The sequence below is a fragment of the Cavia porcellus genome, unplaced genomic scaffold, assembly GCF_034190915.1.
Source record: "Cavia porcellus strain 051 isolate PalLab524CR breed Dunkin Hartley unplaced genomic scaffold, mCavPor4.1 scaffold_9, whole genome shotgun sequence".
In the NCBI taxonomy this organism is placed as follows: Eukaryota; Metazoa; Chordata; class Mammalia; order Rodentia; family Caviidae; genus Cavia; species Cavia porcellus.
In genome coordinates, this window is record NW_026947492.1 from 72,191,238 (window position 1) to 72,211,739 (window position 20,502).

Consider the following 20,502-nt stretch of genomic DNA (forward strand, 5'->3'; position numbering starts at 1 on the left):
TCTGTTGTTGAATGTAGGATTCCATACATGTCTTTTAGATTGAAGAGTTAATGTGTTTTTAAAATAATGTATATTCTGACATATGTACTTTATCATTTGCTGACTTGTGAGTGTGAATTTGTTGATTTCTCTTTCTGGATATGTGCTGGTTCAAGGTTTTTATATCTTCCTGGAAAATTGTTCATTATATCATTATGTCTGCTGGAAATGAGATCCCCTCATGTTATAGAAAATCAAGTAGACTGGCTTAGTGAAAGAGGATTTCATTTTTCTCAAGAAATAAGAAGTCTAGTAATAGCTCAAGGCTGGTCATGCTCTTCAAAGAAGTTTTCAAGGACAGATATCCTAATTTCCTCCTCTTCCATTTTTAGTATATTATTTTGAAATTCCTAGTCACTGAATGCTTTGTCTATCTTGAGCCACAACATGGTGTTACTTATAAGAAAATCATAAACTGTCAAAGGAAAAAAGTCATATGTCAACTAAAATTCTTCCTTTATATCAAGAAAATCATGAACTGCCCCAAAACATGACCTAGTAAATTTCTACCTATACACTGTGGCCATCATGGCCACTGATCATCTCTTGCTACAAAAGAATCTAGAAAATTGAAAGTTTTTAACTTGGCCCATTGGCCCATTGGTACCCCAACTGAATTAAGGTTTTATTACTCAAGAAGAAAGGAGATTGAGTATTAGGTACAAAATCAGAAGCATGTACTTTCTTTATGTTTAATAATGCTTTTCACCTTAAAGACTATGTTGTTTAATATTATATGAACTTTTGATTATTTTGTATACATTTTCCATTACTCTCAACATTACTGTGTTATATTTTAGAACTGTTTCATAAATTACATAATCTCAGTTTTCAAATATAAAGAATATGTTCTCATAATTATTTTATTTTTCATTAGCACATGTTTGCAGTCCATAATGATTCTTTCATCACTGGAAGTTAGCATGTGCACATAATATATCTATAATGAACATGTTAATAACATTAATATGGAGGATCTAGTACAAAGGGAAGTGATGAAGGACGAGGAAGGCAGAGATAATTCATTGACTTTCTGAGAAAGTGTATTGGGGTAGAGTGCTCAGCATGAGGAGGCATAGAGCTTCTGATCCTGGAAGGAGCCTAAAGATTCAGACTTCTCAGTAATGACCTTGGCAGCAAGTTACGAAATGCCCGTCAATGACTTCTGTTTTCTCCATGAAGTAAGAAGCCAAGTCATTTTCTAATTGTTAAAGAATAAAGGCATGAAATTTGAGAATGAATAGGAGATCTGCTCAATCAGTAAATGACAGATATATTTTGATGAATTTCTGGTGTCAGAGATATATTACTAACAATATCCTGATCCTCTCCCATACACAATCCAAAAAATGCTGTTATTCTCACCCTGCAGATATGAAAATAAATGTTGTAGACTTTACCCAAACTCAGAGCTATGATTTGTGTCATGCAGGAAATAGAGATGGGATTGACCAACCTCAGGTCTGTTTCACTTTAAAGCTGACACTAATTTGAAAAAAAAAAAATTAAAGAGCGTGACAAAGACAGAAGTGATCTCCAGTTTTTCACTGGCTTGTTGAAAATTCTCTCCTGTCACTTCATTGGCTTTAATACAGTCTGTAATGGATATTTAAGATCCTTTTGTGACCCACTTGAAGAGACTAACCTGCCTGGGCAGAATTAGTTGTCTTCAGTAGTTGCATTTGTTTCTGATAAATGCCAGGCATTACTCGGACTAAAATAGAATTTGGGGTCAGATTCCTTCATGGCTGGGGAACTCTGCAGCTGTGACAGATGGATGAGAGAGCAAATGCTAGAGGGAGAAAGGAAAGAAAAACGAATCTGTCCTAAACTGAACCTTCTGTCCAGACAGTAAGATCTGCCTCCCAGACAGGTCGTATGAATTCTCAGGGGTCTTCTGTTTTGTGTCAGGCTGGCTGAGTGAGGATGCTCCTCTGACTCCCCTTCTCCCAGGCCCACCTGCACGGGTTCCACCTTTACTCCTTCAGTCAGTGCAGCCTTTCAGTAATCAAAAGGCTTAGGAAGAGCAATGATAATGGAGTAGTGGGCATTTTTGTCTTCATAGCTGTGAAAGGAAAAACAAACTGATGTAACTACTTAGAAATCCTCTAGATGGAGTGGGGAAATGTGAATCAATGATTCATTGAGAAATTAACAGTCCAGTTTTAAGAAGTCTATCCTTTCTCCTCTTCTCAATTCATGGATAAAAACATTTCATGATATCTTCACATCCAAAAATGAAGAAAAACTCAAATTTCTCACTTTCTGTTTTTGCAAGCCTATAAATACTTTTCAGACCTTATAGTATGTCACATTCCAATTATGTGTAAGTGGGCTTTTTATTTCTTGTGCACTTCTGAGAAAACTCGATTGGAACTTTGCAGAATCAGAGATGACTTTTGTTCACCTTTACTCAGTGCAAACCCTGGCTTCCCATGCCACAAGTGACTTTGAAAAGGTAAATGAATCAATAAGTGAATTGAACTTTCTGGTTAGAGTACTTTCCCCAACAGTTTTCACCAACCTCTGCTTCTCATTGCTTTCTATTTACTGACATTTTCAGGAAATTTCATCTCTTTTAATTTTTGCTTTTTCTGTTGCTATTGTAGCCCTAGTTACCAAAGTGACTTAAAATTTGGAATTATATGAGCAGAGTTAGAAATCCTCAGCAGTCACACATATTGTTGATAAATACCACTTTGCCCCTCCATTCTTGTGCAGTGTTAGTCCACAGTCTATAGCATAAGCACTATAACATAACTGGTAGCCCTTGTGCTCCTAATTTGGGGCACTAATACTAAACATTGTCCCTTGTTCTTCTGATGTGACCTATATTCTTGTAGTCTCCCCTGAAGGAAACCCTACTTACTTTACTAAGTGTGTTAGTTACATAACTCTAACTCTGTGCAAGGGTATGTCTGTCAGATCTGAGGCAAGAGAGTCCATAATGGCCTTCTGCCTGCTGGAGAGCCAGAGGATCTAGAGCTGCTCAGTCCAGGAATCTGGAGGCTATAGAACAAGAAAGATTAAAGATATAGCACCAGTCTGAGACTGAAGGTCCAGAAGCTCCCTGCAGAATTGCTGGTTAATCAAACACATACGTTCAAATATCACATTGTTTCTCTCGTATGAGAAACCAATAATATAAATAATCTATATTCTGATATATGTACTTTACCATTTGCTGAAGTGAGAAGGGGAACAAAAGAAGGGTGCAGGGAGGAGAAAAAAAGGGAAAAAGGGAAAAAAGAGAATATAGACGTTTTGTAAATAGGGTGGAGGAGAAAGATTGAAAGAAGGAGAGAAGAAAGGAATAAAATTTAAAAAGAATTGGATTTGTGTTATATGCATGTATACATCCTCCATGATTACTTGTGGAAAGCCCTGTAATTGGCTGTCACCTTATATCTGCAGGCCACACCACCTTAACTCCCTCAAGGAGTTAAGTTTGGTAGTTAAGCAGCAACTTGCCTCCCTAACTTGTTTGGCTTGTTAAGGAATTATGCTAATTAGCCCGCCTTATGAGCCCATGCGCGGGAAATTTGAATTGACCTATAATTCACCCTAGGTCTTGGCACTATTGCTAAGTTGCCTGCTGACATCTCAGAACCCAACTCCTCCTCCCTAATACCCTGTATATTTGATACTCCTACCTTGAATAAATGAGACTTGATCGAACTTCATCATCTTGTCTCCGTTTCTTGCATCTCTTGTTCATTTTCATCCCCACTCTTCCTCTAGGGTCTCCATGGACTTACCCACAGGTTGGGACAATTAATGTGTTCATTATGTACTGTAAATATATACTAATAATTTTTTTTTTTAAAAAAAAAGGCCCAAGAAGCTGAAATCTAATGTCCATAAGTAATGGCAATCGCAAAAGGTACACCCATTTAAGCAGAATGCAGCTTTGAAACGCAGACCATCTTTCTTATTTTTTTCCTTTTGTTCCACCAGGACTACAAACCTATAGGATGCTGCCATCCAAAACCAGAGTGGGTCATCTCCCGTCAGTTTGCTGGGCTATATGTCTGGAAACATCCCTCAGACATACTTAGAAGTGTGCCTTACTAATCTGCTAGATTTTTCTTTTCTTTTCTTTTTTTAAATTTAAGGAGAAAATGGAAAAAAAGCAGAAAAAGGGTACAAGTTATACAGAATTTCAGAAAAAAAATAAACAGTAGGAAATCACTAGTTAATGGATTACATATTATCATCTTAGAAATATTTGTTCAAGTTACAAGATTAAAGCATATAAAGTGGAAATTCAAACAGTGAGACTGCAAACACTTCTGTTCAATGATCCAACAAAACTCAATAATATCATTGTCTATCTTATACACTTAAATTTACATGTAGTTATACTATTTAGAGCACTTTCTTTTCCTCTCTTTTGTACAATGACTATTACACATTTTGGGTTCCATTACTCCCACAGTTTTTATTGCTTTTTTTGGAAGAGAGTAAAACCAAATGTGACGTAACAGAACAGAATCGGTTAAATCAAAAGGGTGGACATAATAGATAATGTAAAAACATAATACAAGGTGATCAACAATGGTTACAATAATGCCTCTTGCTATCTTAAAAAGAATTGCCTATATCATCAGTGATAATAAAATTGAACAAAACAGTAAAGAACGAAACCAACAAAACCAAAACATTGGAGACATTATAGGTCTTCAAAAGTAGATAATAGTCAACCAGTATGGGCGCCATAATGAATCCCACTATCTTCACAGCTGTTGCCTAAACTTTCGAACCTGGTACTATCAAGCAAAGCACAATAGAGGAACATCAGTCAAAACAAGATGGTGAGAGCAATACAGGGCTTCAAATCAAGTTAATAAAATATCAAAGTGGGTTATTATAATATATCCTGCTTTTTAAAAATTTATTTTTCCTTTAATTAAAAGGATAAAAATAAAGAAGTAAATAATGAAGTGGAGACTGAGATAAAAGAGGGCATAACAACAAAACAGTGCAGATAAATACATAACCATTTAAGCAAATCAGTGTTTCACCACAAGCTAATCCCGACATAAAAGTAGTTACCATATTGTCTCTTTCCTTGAGATCTTTGAGTATAACTTCATATACTGTAGCATCAAATATATCAACACAATGTAAAACCATTCAAGAGAATGACAGTATTACAGGGTATTTAGAATCAACTAACAGATAATGAACTATGGTTTCTGTATAATCTCCTTATCTATAAAAGTTTTTGTTTATACTATCACAATAAGATACAACATGTTAAGACCGATGGAGACAGAAGAACAAAAGCTTGATGGGATTTCAAAACAAAATGATACCAAATTAGCACTACCTATTATGACGTTATTTTCTCCAAAATAGCTGTTCCTATCATCCAATATTCTCTGCCTCATTTCTCTTGAGCTCTTTTTCTGTCATTAGTTCTCAGTTTGTCTTCTTCATTTTGTTTTCTCCTCTATTCATTGTGGCCTCTCTGCCACTATTTCTGGATTCTTCGTATTTTTCTTTTTTAGAATATCCTGCAGTATTCTCTGTAGAGTTGAATTGGTGGTTGCATATTCCCCTAGTTCCTCTTTATTCTGAAAGCACCTTGTTTTTCCATCAATTTCCAGGGATAGTTGTGCAGGATATCTCAATCTTGGCTGGAGGTTATTATCTTTCAAAGCTTGAATTATTTCCCCCCAAGCTCTTCGTGATGTGATTGTTTGTGCCGAGAAGTCTGCTGTAATTCTGGGTGTTCCCTTGTAAGTGATTTGTTTCTTGTCTCTGACAGCTTTTAATATTCTGTTCTTATATTAGATTCCTGGAATTTTAATTATTATATGCCAGGGTGTAGCTGTATTTGGGTTGTAGGTAGCTGGAGTCCTGTATGCATCATATATCTAAGTATCTTTACGGTTTGCTAAATTAGGGAAATTCTTTTGGATTATTTCCATGAATAGCTTTTGTAGTCCATTTGTTTGTGTCCCCACTTCTTCTCTTATGTTCTTAATTCTTAAGTTATAGATCCTCTTATCATCTTCTAGTCTTTGTATTGTTGCTGTTTTTTTCTTTGTTATTTTTAAGAAGTTTTTCATTTCATGCTCCCATGTTATAAATCTGCCCTCCAGTTCAGATAATCTGTCCTTAGTTTCTTTCAAGCTGTTAAGCAAGTTTTCGACAGAATTTTTAGTTTCCTGATAATCTCTTTGAACCTGCTTCACGTATTCTATGTGTTCTCTATTTTCTCCATAAAATAATTCTCCCCTCATTTTCTGTTCTTCCATTCCATCATCTGCTTTTTCTTGGGTGGTGCTTAGCATTTCTCTAACTATTCTGCTTATGTCTTGCTTCAGTTCATTAATAACTTCATTCCTGAACTCATCTATGAGGCTCTGGAGATAGGGCTTTATGTCTATTGGTGCCATGTCTGCTATTGCCTGTTTCTCAGGATTGGGGCCCGAGGAGCCTTTCTTGTTGCTCCCTCTTCCCACATTCTTTGTTCCTTATATATGCAAGCGTATATAGGAGGCCCAGCTTTCTTCCCTGTCGGCCACAGTCTGACTGAATTGCGCCGGCTAGGTGTTGCCACCCACTGCAGCGCAACAGGGAGTTACGGACCAAGCAGTCTATGTGAGGCCTGCCCCTCCAGGTCAACCTACTGAAAGGCCTCACCACTAGGGTGCACCTTCAGGCACTGGGATCTGGGTTGTGCTACCCTACTGGGTCTCAGCCAGCAGCGTCATGTAGGCTAGGCACTTACAGCTCCCTCTAGCAAGTCTGCCTGGTCCCAGAATGTCTTCTGTTGGCACCTCCTAGACTGTGGGAGAGTCCCAGTTTCCCTCACTCACATGGAGGTTGATGCACGGCTCTCCGCCCGCCCAGCTCTTAACTCCGTCCACCGATACCTGTTCTCAGCACTTTCGCGCATCTCTCTCCTTGCCGAGCCAATTCAGATGCAGCCATGGGAGCAGGAAACCCAAATCGCGGCTTTCAATGGCACCGGCTCCAGCTTCCACACTCAGGCTTTATCCATTTCTGTTATAGCACCAGGATTGCATTCCCAGTTGGTATCTCTCAGCCCATTTCATTCTTGGGTCAGCAGGGTATATCTCCTCTTGGTTAGGATTCCTCTGTCTGTACCATTCCTTGATTCTAAGCTGGGTCTCGAAGAGAGCCTGCATAGCTGCTGCTATCTGTCTGAAATGTTCTCTGGATCTCCCCTAAATTTTTCTTAATCCAGTCAATTTGGCATATCACTACTACTAGTCACAGTGAGTTAACCTTCATGGGAACTGAAGGATATCTGTAGCTGGGTCCCCTTCTGGGAGCTTCCCATCGGATCACATGACTTTCTAAATCCACCTCCCATGATTCCTTGCTCCCCTGTCATAAGACCATGCTGTCATCTTGGATTTTCTATGGCTAGAGTTCAGCTTCTCTGAACTGTAACATCCCTGGGCCTTGAGGTTTCAGCTGTAAATGCACAACTGTCCTCAGCAGGCTTTTCTTCTACCCCACTGAAATGCCAGGTCTCAGCCTCTTCGTTGAGTATTACTTACTCAGTAATAATCAGATCATTCTTAATCCAAGAATATACTGTTATTGGGTTGTAGTTACTTTAGGATTTTTAAAATACCTAAATATTGGGACTTCCGGGAGAACATGGTGGACAGATAGCAGCAGCTACGCAGGCTCTCTGAGAGACCCAGCTTAGAATCCAGGAATGGTGTGGAGTGTGGAATCCTAAGCAAGAGGAGATATACCCTCCTGACCCAAGAACGAACTGGGCTGAGAGAAACCGACTGGGAATGCAATCTTGTGCCTCAGTGTGGAAGCTGGAGCCCGCGCCATTGGAAAATGCGATTTGGGTTTCCTGCTGCCGCTGCTGTGCCTGAATCGGCTCAGTAGGGAAAGAGATGCGTGAAAGCTCTGAGAACGGGAATCAGTGAACAGAGTTGAGAGCGGGATGGGTGGGGAGCCATGCATCGACCTGCAGTGAGTGAGGGAAACGGGGACACTTCCACAGTCAAGGAGGCTCCAACAGAGGACATTCTGGGACCAGGCAGACTTGCCGGAACAGGGTGCTGCAATGACTTCAGTCACATATCCCCCTCTCAAGCGGGATTAGTGGGCAGTGCGTAGCCTGCGTGATGCTGCTGGCTGAGACCCAGTAGGCTAGCACAACCCAGGTCCCAGCGCCTGGAGGTACACCCTAGTGGTGAAGCTTTAGGCAGGTTGACCTGGAGAGGCAGGCCCCGCATAGGCTGCCCAGTCCCTAACTCCTTGGTGCGCTGCGGTGGGTGGCAATACCTAGGTGGTGCAATTCAATCAGACTGTGGCCGACAGGGAAGAAAGCTGGGCCTCCTATATATGCTTGCATATATAAGGAACAAAGAATGTGGGAAGAGGGAGCAACAAGGAAGGCTCCTCAGGCCCCAATCCTGAGAAACAGGCAATAGCAGACATGGCACCAATAGACATAAAGCCCTATCTCCAGAGCCTCATAGATGAGTTCAGGAATGAAGTTATTAATGAACTGAAGCAAGACATAAGCAGAATAGTTAGAGAAATGCTAAGCACCACCCAAGAAAAAGCAGATGGAGGAATGGAAGAACAGAAAAAGACGGGAGAATTGTTTGATAGAGAAAATAGAGAACACACAGAATACATGAAGCAGGTTCAAAGAGATTACCAGGAAACTAAAAATTCTATCGAAAACTGCCATAACAGTTTGAAAGAAACTAAGGACAGATTATCTGAACTGGAGGGCAGATTTATAATATGGAAGCATGAAATGAAAAACTTCTTAAAAATAACAAAGAAAGAAACATCAACAATAGAAAGACTAGAAGATGATAAGAGGATCTATAACTTAAGAATTGAGAACATAAAAGTAGAGGTAGGGACACAAACAAATGAACTACAAAAGCTACTCACAGAAATAATCCAGGAGAATTTTCCTAATTTAGCAAAAGGTAAAAATACTCAGATGTATGAAGCATACAGGACCCCAGCTACCTACAACCCAAACACCCAGGCATATAATAATTAAAATACCAGAAATCCAATATAAGAACAGAATATTAAAAGCCATCAGAAACAAGAAACAGATCACTTACAGGGAGTACCCATCAGAATTACAGCAGACTTCTCGGCACAAACCATCAAATCACGAAGAGCATGGGGGGAAATAATTCAAGCTTTGAAAGATAATAACCTCCAGCCAAGATTGAGATATCCTGCACAACTATCCCTGGAAATTGATGGAAAAACAAGGTGCTTTCAGAATAAAGAGGAACTAAGGGAATATGCAACCACCTATTCAACTCTACAGAGAATACTGCAGGATATTCTAAAAAAGAAAAATACGAAGAATCCAGAAATAGTGGCAGAGAGGCCACAATGAATAGAGGAGAAAACAAAATGAAGAAGACAAACTGAGAACTAATGACAGAAAAAGAGCTCAAGAGAAATGAGGCAGAGAATATTGGATGATAGGAACAGCTATTTTGGAGAAAATAACGTCATAATAGGTAGTGCTAATTTGGTATCATTTTGTTTTGAAATCCCATCAAGCTTTTGTTCTTCTGTCTCCATCGGTCTTAACATGTATCTTACCTGATTTTATTATACGTTATAGTATAAACAAAAACTTTTATAGACAAGGAGATTATACAGAAACCATAGTTCATTATCTGTTAGTTGATTCTAAATGCCCTGTAATACTGTCATTCTCTTGAATGGTTTTACATGGTTTTGATATATTTGATGCTACAGTATATGAAGTTATACTCAAAGATTTCAAGGAAAGAGACAATATGGTAACTACTTTTATGTTGGGATTATCTTGTGGTGAAACACTATTTTGCTTAAATGGTTATGTATTTATCTGCACTGTTTTGTTGTTATGCCCTCTTTTATCTCAATCTCCATTTCATTATTTACTTCTTTATTTTTATCCTTTTAATTAAAGGAAAAATAAATTTTAAAAAAGTAGGATATATTATAGTAACCCACTTTGATTTTCTATTAACTTTATTTGAAACCCTGTATTGCTCTCACCATCTTGTTTTGACTGATGTTCCTCTATTGTGCTTTGCTTGATAGTACCATGTTTGAAAGTTTAGGCAACAGCTGTGAAGATAGTGGGATTCATTATGGCGCCCATACTGGTTGACTATTATCTACTTTTGAAGACCTATAATGTCTCCAATGTTTTGGTTTTGTTGGTTTCGTTCTTTACTGTTTTGTTCAATTTTATTATCACTGATGATATAGGCAATTCTTTTTAAGATAGCAAGAGGCATTATTGTAACCACTGTTGATCACCTTGTATTATGTTTTTACATTATCTATTATGTCCACCCTTTTGATTGACTGACTCTGTTCTGTTATGTAACATTTCATTTTATTCTCTTCCAAGGAAAGTAATAAGAACTGTGGGAGTAATGGAACCCAAAATGTGTAATAGTCATTGTACAAAAGAGAGGAAAAGAAAGTGCTCTAAATGATATAACTGCATGTATATTTAAATGTTTAAGATAGACAATGATATTATTGAGTTTTGTTGGATCATTGAACAGAAGTGTTTGCAGTCTCGCTGTTTGAACGTCCACTTTATATCCTTTAATTTTGTAACTTGAACAAATATTTCTAAGATGACAATGTGTAATCCATTAACTAGTGATTTCCTACTGTTCATTTTTTTTCTGAAATTCTGTATAACTTGTACCCTTTTTTTGCTTTTTTTTCTTTTTCTCAAATAAAGTTTAAAAAAAAAAACCTAAACATAAGCAAACACACACATACCTTTTTTGTAACAAGGCTAAGATCACTCTATGAATTCCTCTTTGTAATCTGATATTTTGGGATTAATTTGTTTATGTGTAAGTTTATGATCTTGTTTTTCCCAAATAGTTATCTCAATCTCGTCTAAATAAGCTAGTATTTTCTAAACTACTAATATTATAACAATTACAGTAAGTCCCTGTCTTACAAAGGAGTTCTGTTTCAGGAAAATGTTCGTAAATCAGATTGCTTGTAAGCCTTGAATCCTTTACAACTTTGACACAAATATACGATGTGTATTGCTTTGCACTTCCTAGCAGTTCCTTCACATCAACACTGCTTTTCCTCTTGCTTCCAGGCATCCTAGGCTCTGATTGAGCACTGCACTATTGTACACCATCACACTGTACAGTAGTAAATACACAGCAGCAAAGCTGTGACAGTGTCTGGCAGACCCGTGAGCTGCTTCTGCTATTTGTTTGCAAGTATGAATGCTCCTAATATGAAATGTATTGGTATCTGTGAGGTTTGCATCTCCAATTTTGGTAAATCATGATCTTTCTGTACTTATACTTTTAACAGTTTGGTGCTGCTACAAAGTATAAGACTTAAAATGTAATGTTAAAAGGAGCATAAATATCGTAATGATTAGAATTTGAAAGCTGTTTACTCTTGTCCCTCAGGGACTCTCTAACAACAAGCCTGTTGATTGTTGTGTCTACTGTAAATGAAAGAAAATAATGGAAACACATTGCTAAAAGTTGTGCTACTAATGGATTACTGAGATTTGTTCTAGAGAATAGAAATCCTTTTATAATATCTAAGTCTGCTTTTCAAATTTTGTGCATTTGTATTCCATATGCTTTATAAGATCATCATGTACCAACGTAACAGCTGGTAAACTAGATTATTATTTTTTCATTATTTTCTTCTTCCTGATGTACATTAAAATTGTGATATCTTAATAAAAAAAACCTTACTACTTAGTAAGGTAAATCTTCCATCTTCACTTTACGAATGACCAAAAAATTAATTGTTTTATTCATTCAATCTTGCAAATAAACTTTTAAATCATTTAGAGAAGATGTGTTAAAACTGAATTGTGCTATTGTTTTGGAATCTAGTTATATTCACAAATAGTTTTGAGTGAACTATTATCTTTATTTTATATCATTAAATATTTATATCCAAAATATACAAAATCTCCATCTACTTTTTTCTTTTTAAAAATAATTTAGTAAAAGTATATGCAATTTTTTAATCTAGATTTTCATATTCTTTTTAAGACTTCTCCCATGTACTTTTTTTGGTATCATAAAGAATTGGAAATTTACCATTTGAAACATCTTTTTTTCATCCTTGCACCCTTGCATATAGAAAAAAGTCATCTTTAAATGGAAATCCAATTTGTAATTAATAAAATGCATAGTTCTTCAGTGCTTAGTTGGAGAGGTTTGACATTTGTGTTCACACATGTAATCTTCATTTAAAACAAAACAGTCTATTTCTATCATTGTTAGAAGTTCCTTTGAGTAATGCTCCAGTAAGTTGCTCTAAGACTAGCTACTTCCTGTATCTCTGATTTCCTGTCTCTGTACTTCATACCTATAGGTGTATAGAGAGAATTCTTTGGTGCAACATAAGGCTTTTTATACACGTCCATGATGTGGAGTGTATCATTAGGTTTTATTTCTTTGTTTGTTTGGTTTTTGCTGAATAATATTACACTATGTGGATATATCAGAATTTGTGCTTCCATCCCACTGCTTTTGGGCATTTGATTTGTTTTTGCTTTTGTCTTTTGGCTATTATGAATGTTGCTGCCATGGATATTCTTGCACAACTCCATGTTTTTATATATCTTGAGCTATAGGAGTAGGATTCCTGGAATAGAATTTCTGTTTATAAGAAGTACAAGTGGATTTTCAAAGTACTATTTTACATTCCCACCAGCTGCACAGCTGAGTTCCAGTTGCTTCACAACTGTGCCAGTACTTAGTATTGTCATCTATATTTTAGCTTTTCTGGTTAGGGTAGCTTATGTGAATTTCTTTGTAACTGTTTAGGGCACCTTTTTATGCATCTTCTTTATTAAATTTATATTTTAATTTCTGGTCCTTTTAGTTGGATTTAATTGGTTTATCATCTGATTTGTGATTTGTAGCAGTTCTTTATTTTGGTATGCTTCTTGTTAGCCACCTGTCTCATCAACTTCAACATCTTTTTTCACTTGATTGTATTTCTAACTAAGCAATAATTTACTCTTTGTGAACTTTTCTTATGTTACAATACTGGCTAGAATCTTCCAGACTATTAAATAATAGGAGTGAAGCAGGAGGCTTTATTCTTTTGCTGAACTTGATTATGTCATTAATGCTACAGTATTGACCTTTGCATTTGTTTTAAGAAGACTGAATCTCAAATTTTATATTTTTCTATGGAGCTGTTTGTATGTTTTTTCTCTACCAAGCCATTAGTGTGATTTGTTACATTCCTACTGACTTTAAAACATTCATGCATCTATAAATAAATCCTAGTTGGTAAAGGTGTATTAATAGATTTTATTTGTTACTATATGGAATCTTTCATTGTATTCCTGTAAAACTTGGCATATATTTTATTGCTCACTTGTTATTGTTTCAGTGGAAGTACTTGCATATTTCATGCATCTTTGTCTATTACTGGTTTCAGTGTTATAGTAATCTCAATAGAAGATCTGAAACATTGTTTTTATGTTTTTCTCAGGCATTATTTATAAATAAATCAACAATATGTGCTATAACGTCATTTCCATTCCCCTCCCAGTTTTGCCCGTAAGTGATTTTCTACACCTTAGGATCTTCTTCTCATATTGTGGTTACTGGTCTATGCTGAGCTCTAGGGCTTCCCAAGACACCTTAGTTACCTTTTTGTTCCTGGTCCAGCTGCCACAAATTCAATCGTACCTTAGTGTTTGAATGCTTTAAAACTCATTAAATTTGGTACTAGAGACACTTTGATGGGAAATTTTTTATCCTGGTATTCACTGTGTGATACTTAGCATGTACAACAGAGCTTGTTGGTGTCAATTGCGTGGTGACTCACTATCCTATCCAGTTATCTTGGTTACTTTCTTGTTGCTGAGGCAAAATACCTGACACCCAAAGTTAAAGGAGGAAAGGTTTATTTATCTCATAGCTTGTGAGGGTTTCAGTTCATAATTGACTGGCTCCAAGGCAGAATGCATGGCAGACAGGCTTCACAAGGGATGATCACAACTCTTTCTAGCTTATATCTTATACAATTTATTTAGGGCAGGTAGCACTCACACCTTTAATCCTAGTGCCCCTGATCCTGGTGTTGTACCATGAATCAACTCCAGTGTCACACATTCTATATCCAGCCACCTCTGAAAAAGCCACACCTGTGATGGCATGAGACTTTGGGGGACATCTAAACACAAACCATAACACTGACTATGCAATTTGTTTAGTACTTGATGTTTTTGGTACTCATCATGCCTCCAAGAACCAATTAAGGAAGAACTGAGGTACCGGTATTGAGACGTTGTTGTCATCTTTGTCTACTCTGTGTTGTTCAGGTTCACATTTTATCTTGGAATGAGTTCTCAGGAATTAAACTGGAGAGCATTGAGTGACAGCATTTAGGGCAGCAGGAAGCATTTCCTACTGGCCTTGAGCCAGGTAATTGGTTGAACTATGTGAAATTGCTGATGTTCCCATTTTTGACCTAAAAAATGACAGCTTCACATGACTCAGTCTAATGCTTAGACTCTCTTCTCTCAGATAAGAGTGTGGAAGCCTTTACTTACTGTATGATGGAGATTATGGAGAGAGATACTTGCAAAGGGTGTGATTGGGGCCCTAGGTTTTGGAAGAAAGCTTTCTGATGAACAGTTAGCATTCTACACTTTTCTAGATTGTCCTAGATGATCTTTCCCTTTGCTATCTCTGAGCTCCTAGGGAGAATATACAGTTCTACATATATTGTGACCCTACCACATAGTACAGAGCCTGGCTAGATGAGGAGCTGAAACTTCAATGTGAGATGTGATCAAAATATTCAGTAAATGTTTAAATGTTAAAAATTTATTGCAGCAAAAGACACATTACTATTAATCCTCCTCAAAATACTTTTCTAACCTTGAAAGGTAGAAAGACTTATCATATCTTTCTGCAGATATTCTGGAAGGCCTCTTTCAGGAGTGTCTTTATGAATTGTTATGTCTTGTGTCCAGATGTCTCCTGAAAGCCTTCTGTGATCACAGGTGGGACTTTTCTGAGGTGGCTGGGTCTGGAATATGTGATGCTAGGATTAAAGGTGCAGATAAGAATATAAGGGACAGGAAGGACTGGTTTGTAGCTTGTCGTTGTCATGGTGACATCTGCCTTCTACCTGCCCTACCTTGTCATGAACTGTTCCTCCTCTGCAATGCCCCTCTGCCATGCCACCTGTTTTGGAGCCAGTCAATTATGGGGTGAAACTTTGAGGTAAGTAAATTTCTATTCTAACTTTGGGTGTCAAGTATTTTGTCTCAGCAACTAGAAAAGTAACTAAGAAATGGTGTGATCAAATATATAGTGAATTCTGTTGCAAAGTGCCATCCAATAAGAAGCTAGGTTTGTAAAACCATTATGTTGTGTTCTTATCCATCTTATTCACCAGATGGTACTGAGTAACTCTTGGCTTTTCCCAAAAGCCCAAATGACCATGAGAAGTAAATGTCTTGAATCATTTCAGAATATCAAAGCACCCAATGCAGTGCAACTGAAAGCACTCACAAAAGAGGGTTTCCATAAATACTTTAGAAAGTAACAAACAATGGCATGTGTTCAAAATAAGACAGAATGGGGGAAATTAATGGCAATATGTCTTTGACTGTAATAAATTTGTTTAATTTAAACATTTACCATAGGTTTTTAAAAAAATTATACCGTGTACTTTTCAATGATTAAAATCATTGAAAGGTAATGTCAAGAAATTAGCTAAAAACCATGGGAACTTGAATAGCATAGCGTAATTGATCTTTTGCAGTGGCTTCTCAGTTGGTAATTGTGCTTCTAAATTGTTCCATCCCAACCCCCCTTCAAATTTGTTCTCCTTTAGAAGCTTGAGTGGTGCTTTTAAATTATTGCTTGGACCCTGTCACTTATTTACCCAAAATTTATTTAGTGATTTTCCATTCCATCAGAGTAAAAAACAAAGTCTCTACGATGGCCTATGGGATTCATACCCTTCCTCCCCATATTATCTCTATGCTATCCTCCTACCACTTCCTACACATTTTCTCCACTTGGGCTACACTGACCTCTTTGCTATTGCTCACACTTACCCCTGCCTCAGGGCCTTTTGCCTTGTTTAACCAGAGAAACTTTCCCTAGAGAAATTTCTTCCTTTTCCCCTCTCTTAGATAATGTAGTCTCTGGAGCCTTCTCTTACCATTCTATTTAAAATTTCATATCCTTCTACCAGATTCTATTTCCTTTTATTCTTTCAGTAACACTTTTCACCATATAACATATAATTCAGTGGCATGATTTAGATCTAGGGTGCCCCCCAAAAGCCTCCTGTGTTTGTACAGTTATTGGATTGTGGGTGCACTCTATTGAATGCAGTAAATGTGCTATTAGGAGTTGGGGCCTGACTGGAGGCAGGTCACTGGGGGCTGTGACTCCAAGTCTGACTCCTCCTTTGTTTTTCTGCTTCCTGGTCACTGTGGTGTAAGGCACTTTCTTTCCCAGCAGACTCCATTATTCCATTTGTGCATTTGAATCTGCTAGTCATGAACTGAAACTTCAGAAATGGTAAGTCAAAGTATTCCTAGCATCTAGTACAATGCCTGGTACATGGTAGATAGTCAACAAATATTTGTTGAATAAATGAATGCTTTTAAAATAAAGGACTGGAACTGTGACTCAGTCCTAGAGGAGAAAGAACTCATGGCATGGCAGGCAGGAAGCAGCAACAATCAAAGGAGGAATATATATTCTCCCAGGCCATATCCACAGCAATCCATTCCTTCCCACCAGGTTTCATCTCCCAACATATAACCATCTGTAAACTTCAGTGGCCTAATCCTGTATCAATCACCCATGATCTATTCACTTCCCTAGATCCCCATCTATGAACTCATGAGGCTTTGATGAACTAGATATAAAGCATAACAGAGCCAGAAGCTCATGGGAATAGAAAGTGGTTCAACCTCTGATGATATCCAAAAATCCCCTGCTGTTCCCAAGTGGATATCCTGTTTGTTTTCTTTCCTATGTAGTTCTTTCTGCTCCCAAGGAAATTATTCTAGCATGCTTGTGTCTCCTTTATCCAGATTGCAGATGAGGATATTCAAGTGTTTTTGAATATGAGTTCAGCTGTAGAGATAAGCTCCTGCCTTGAGCTATCCCTGGTCAATCTGCCACTCCCTGTAGAGATCACTGATGTTCATTCAGTGGTGTGCTAAGATTATGTATAATGGACCTCTGTGTACCAGGCCTATCTCGTAGGTGTGCGGCAACGTAGATAATAAGTTAACGTGTATTTCAGACACTGTGCTAACTGATTACATATATTTGCTCATTTAATGAGAGAGAGCAAGAGAGAGAATCACTGTCCCTGTTTGAAGTACATTTCAGATAACCCCTGATTACAACCATACTGCCTTTTATTATAACAAAAATCTCTTATTTCCCTCAAGAGTATTATAAAATTGTGGTGTATACAGAGGAAAGTGATCTGATGCTGATGCTTGGAGGAAAGGCAGATCCTCTTTTGCTAAAGTACCAGCTGCCCCAGTTCTCAAATCAGATTCAGTCAAGGTAGTTTTTATTACTCTTTTTCTTTTTTCCACTAGCTAGAAGGGCAAAAGTTGTTCTAGTAAATAATGAACAAAATAAAAGATAGATAATGAGAAGTAGGAAGATAGCGTCTTCTCAAACGGGAAGGGAGTCAGCAGATGGGGAAGGGAAGGGAAAGGAGATTAAAAACAGATTTAAAATGTATTACGTACATGTACCAGTTCCCCACAAGGAATGTAAACATTATGTGCTGCAAACATGTACCAAGAAAAAATAAAAACTTTTTTTAAAAAGTGGGAGAGAATTTCAGCCCTAAGGATGAAAACATTGTGTGGTAAAGGGAATAATCTGAACACTTGTAGCCCCCAATCTAGCTCCTCTCAAAGCCACCAAACAGTAAAGAACCTGGTCTCCTTTCTCTCCTTTGTTAGCCCCAGGAGCCTCTTGAACTATGAAAGGGCTCCCCACTTGGGGCACTAAGGGCTCTTTGGTCTGACTGCTTGGTTGAGGGCATGGCTCCAGCACTGAATAGCCATGGAATTTGGGCAAGTTAACCTCTCTGACTCTGGGTTCTCCTCCCTAGCCATAGCCCCCAGATAAATGTGCCAAATGGAAGACATGGCTTCTGCCTTCAGCGTCTTGGTAACAAATATCCCTAATTTCATATGACAGTGGAAATCTGAACAGAGTTGCCAGAGCAGATGGCACAGGCTCAGAGAGACCCCAAAGTTTGCACAGAAGATAAAACTAGGCAATCTGGGTCTTCACAGAGGCAAAAAAACATTTTGCTATTAGAAAAGTGAGTAAGAGTCTTAGGAAAAAGAAACAGCACACAAAAGAATGAAAGAGGAGAGGGGAGCAATAAGGAATGGCTCCTACTGATTGGAGAATAGGGGGTGTGAGGAGAAATAACAGAACAGCTAGCGTAGCTGTCTTAGATTTTTACCTAACAGCATCCAAGGGTAACCAAAGGATTCAAGCAGGGACTGAAGTGATCATAGCTGTGTTTACATGGAGGATGGGTTGGAAGGTGTAAATTGCTACTGAGTAATCTTTCAGAGACTCAGGGAAACTGAAAAGAGAGGGAGATCTGAAATGAAGGCATATTTCAGAAGTAGAATGAACACGACTTGGTGACCCAGATACTGAACTGTAAGGGTTGTATAATAGGGTTGAAAGAACAGTTAATGGAGACAGAAAAGGAATGAAGGATGGGTAGTACTTATCTCCACTAAAGTATTTTTAAAAATATAAAAAGAACCATGAGTGGTTGTCTTTGGAGCAAACCTCCATCCATGATAGAAGAAAAATGGTATGTTTTCTTTGTGTATATCACTAAACTGTTGATTTAACTCACTGGATGTCATGTTTCTCTTTGGAGAGTAACTTTATTAGAGAATCTTGTCTTCTCGTCTCCCATAAACTGCATGAAATTTTGGTTTTGACAGAAATTTTTGTATGTCAAGGATTTTGAGAATGCAAGGTGAATTCAAAAAATTATTTCCAACTCATTTTAATGCTTTCTTTTCTTCAAAAGTAAGTGAAACACATGGTATCCAGCAAAGCCAATAAACAATGCTAAATTCTAAGTGCGCTCTAATATTCCTAAGGGTTTTTAATTGTAAATTTTCAACTGCAATTACTTTTTTTAAATTGAGAATTGATAAATCTGTAAAAATTCTTTTCAGAATAGGAACATTGAACATTCAAAGTAAACACTAAAGCCTCTGTAGCCCTTTGATTTTTGAAACTGCTCTCTTTGTTTTAGCTAGACTCTCTTTGGCTAGACATGCTCCCTGGGAAAATAGAAGGATTAAGGAAATCACATGTGAATTTCAAAGAATCTATTAAGGAAGTATGTTAAGAAAAAATAAGTTTCCAGAATTCCAAATTCCTACCCAGGGGCACCAAGGCTTGGAATTAATTTTTTCTTTCTCCTGTCCCCTTATAAAGTTCACAGGTTCCAAGAATGCAGACTTAAGCATTATTAGTCAACAGTCTTCACGTTTTTGATGCCTTAATCTCCAAATCTTCCCTTCAAATACAATTCTACATTCCACCAAACCCTATCTTCTTAATCACAATTCATTAGCAGTCTTGCTTCAGAAATCTGTTGTCTCCCCTTACTTATCAGCTAATGTCTGAGATAAGGAGATCTGGACTAAAAAGACCCCTTCCTGATACTTGATTCTTCTCTAAAGCAGAGAAACTTGCTAGCCACATGAGGAACTCAATATTTCCAGACAGACAGCTCATGTTTGGAAATGCCAGGGAAGATTCTAAATTTTACTGCAACTGCCACTTTACGGACCTAGTCTAAACCTTAGTGAGACCACTAAGAACATATCTAGCCTCTCTTCTGTGTGACACCAATTCAAATTAATGCTAACAGGAATCTTATGTTCTTTGAATGCTTCCCGTAATGCTTAATAGCTCCTTATTGTTCTTCATATAGTCCTGATTCTTTCCCATAGTAGTTGCTCTTATCACTATCTTCCAACAATTTGCTTTTCTCCAAAATCAAGATGCACAGAACAGAACAGATGTTCTAAGTAACTTAACGTCTGATATATATCTTTTCTCTTCAAACTATACTTCTATTTATACAGCCTAAAGTAAAATTAGTTTTTGGCAGGTTTATCACATTTTGATCCAAAGTAAGATTAAATCATAAGCCTTTTATTTTCACAAGCATTAGGTTTTGTCTTCTCTAGAGAATACATCATTGACTTTTTAGGCCTTCAAATCATTTTTTATCTCGATAAATTTGTATTGCTAGGCTTTATCTATCTTCCTGTTTGTTAGACTTTTTATAGATCTTAAACGTGGACTCCAATACACTTATTTTATCTGTTGTGACATACCCAAGTTCTATTTTCTCTCTAAACCATTGATGAAAAAT

The 20,502-nt window shown here is 37.4% G+C and overlaps 1 protein-coding gene across 2 annotated transcripts in view; it reads left to right on the plus strand.

The window, feature by feature from the left end:
• Nucleotides 1-20,502, plus strand: part of Syt9 (synaptotagmin 9) — a 187,714-nt gene that overhangs the window by 97,972 nt on the left and 69,240 nt on the right. The gene's annotated exons all lie outside the window — the stretch shown is intronic.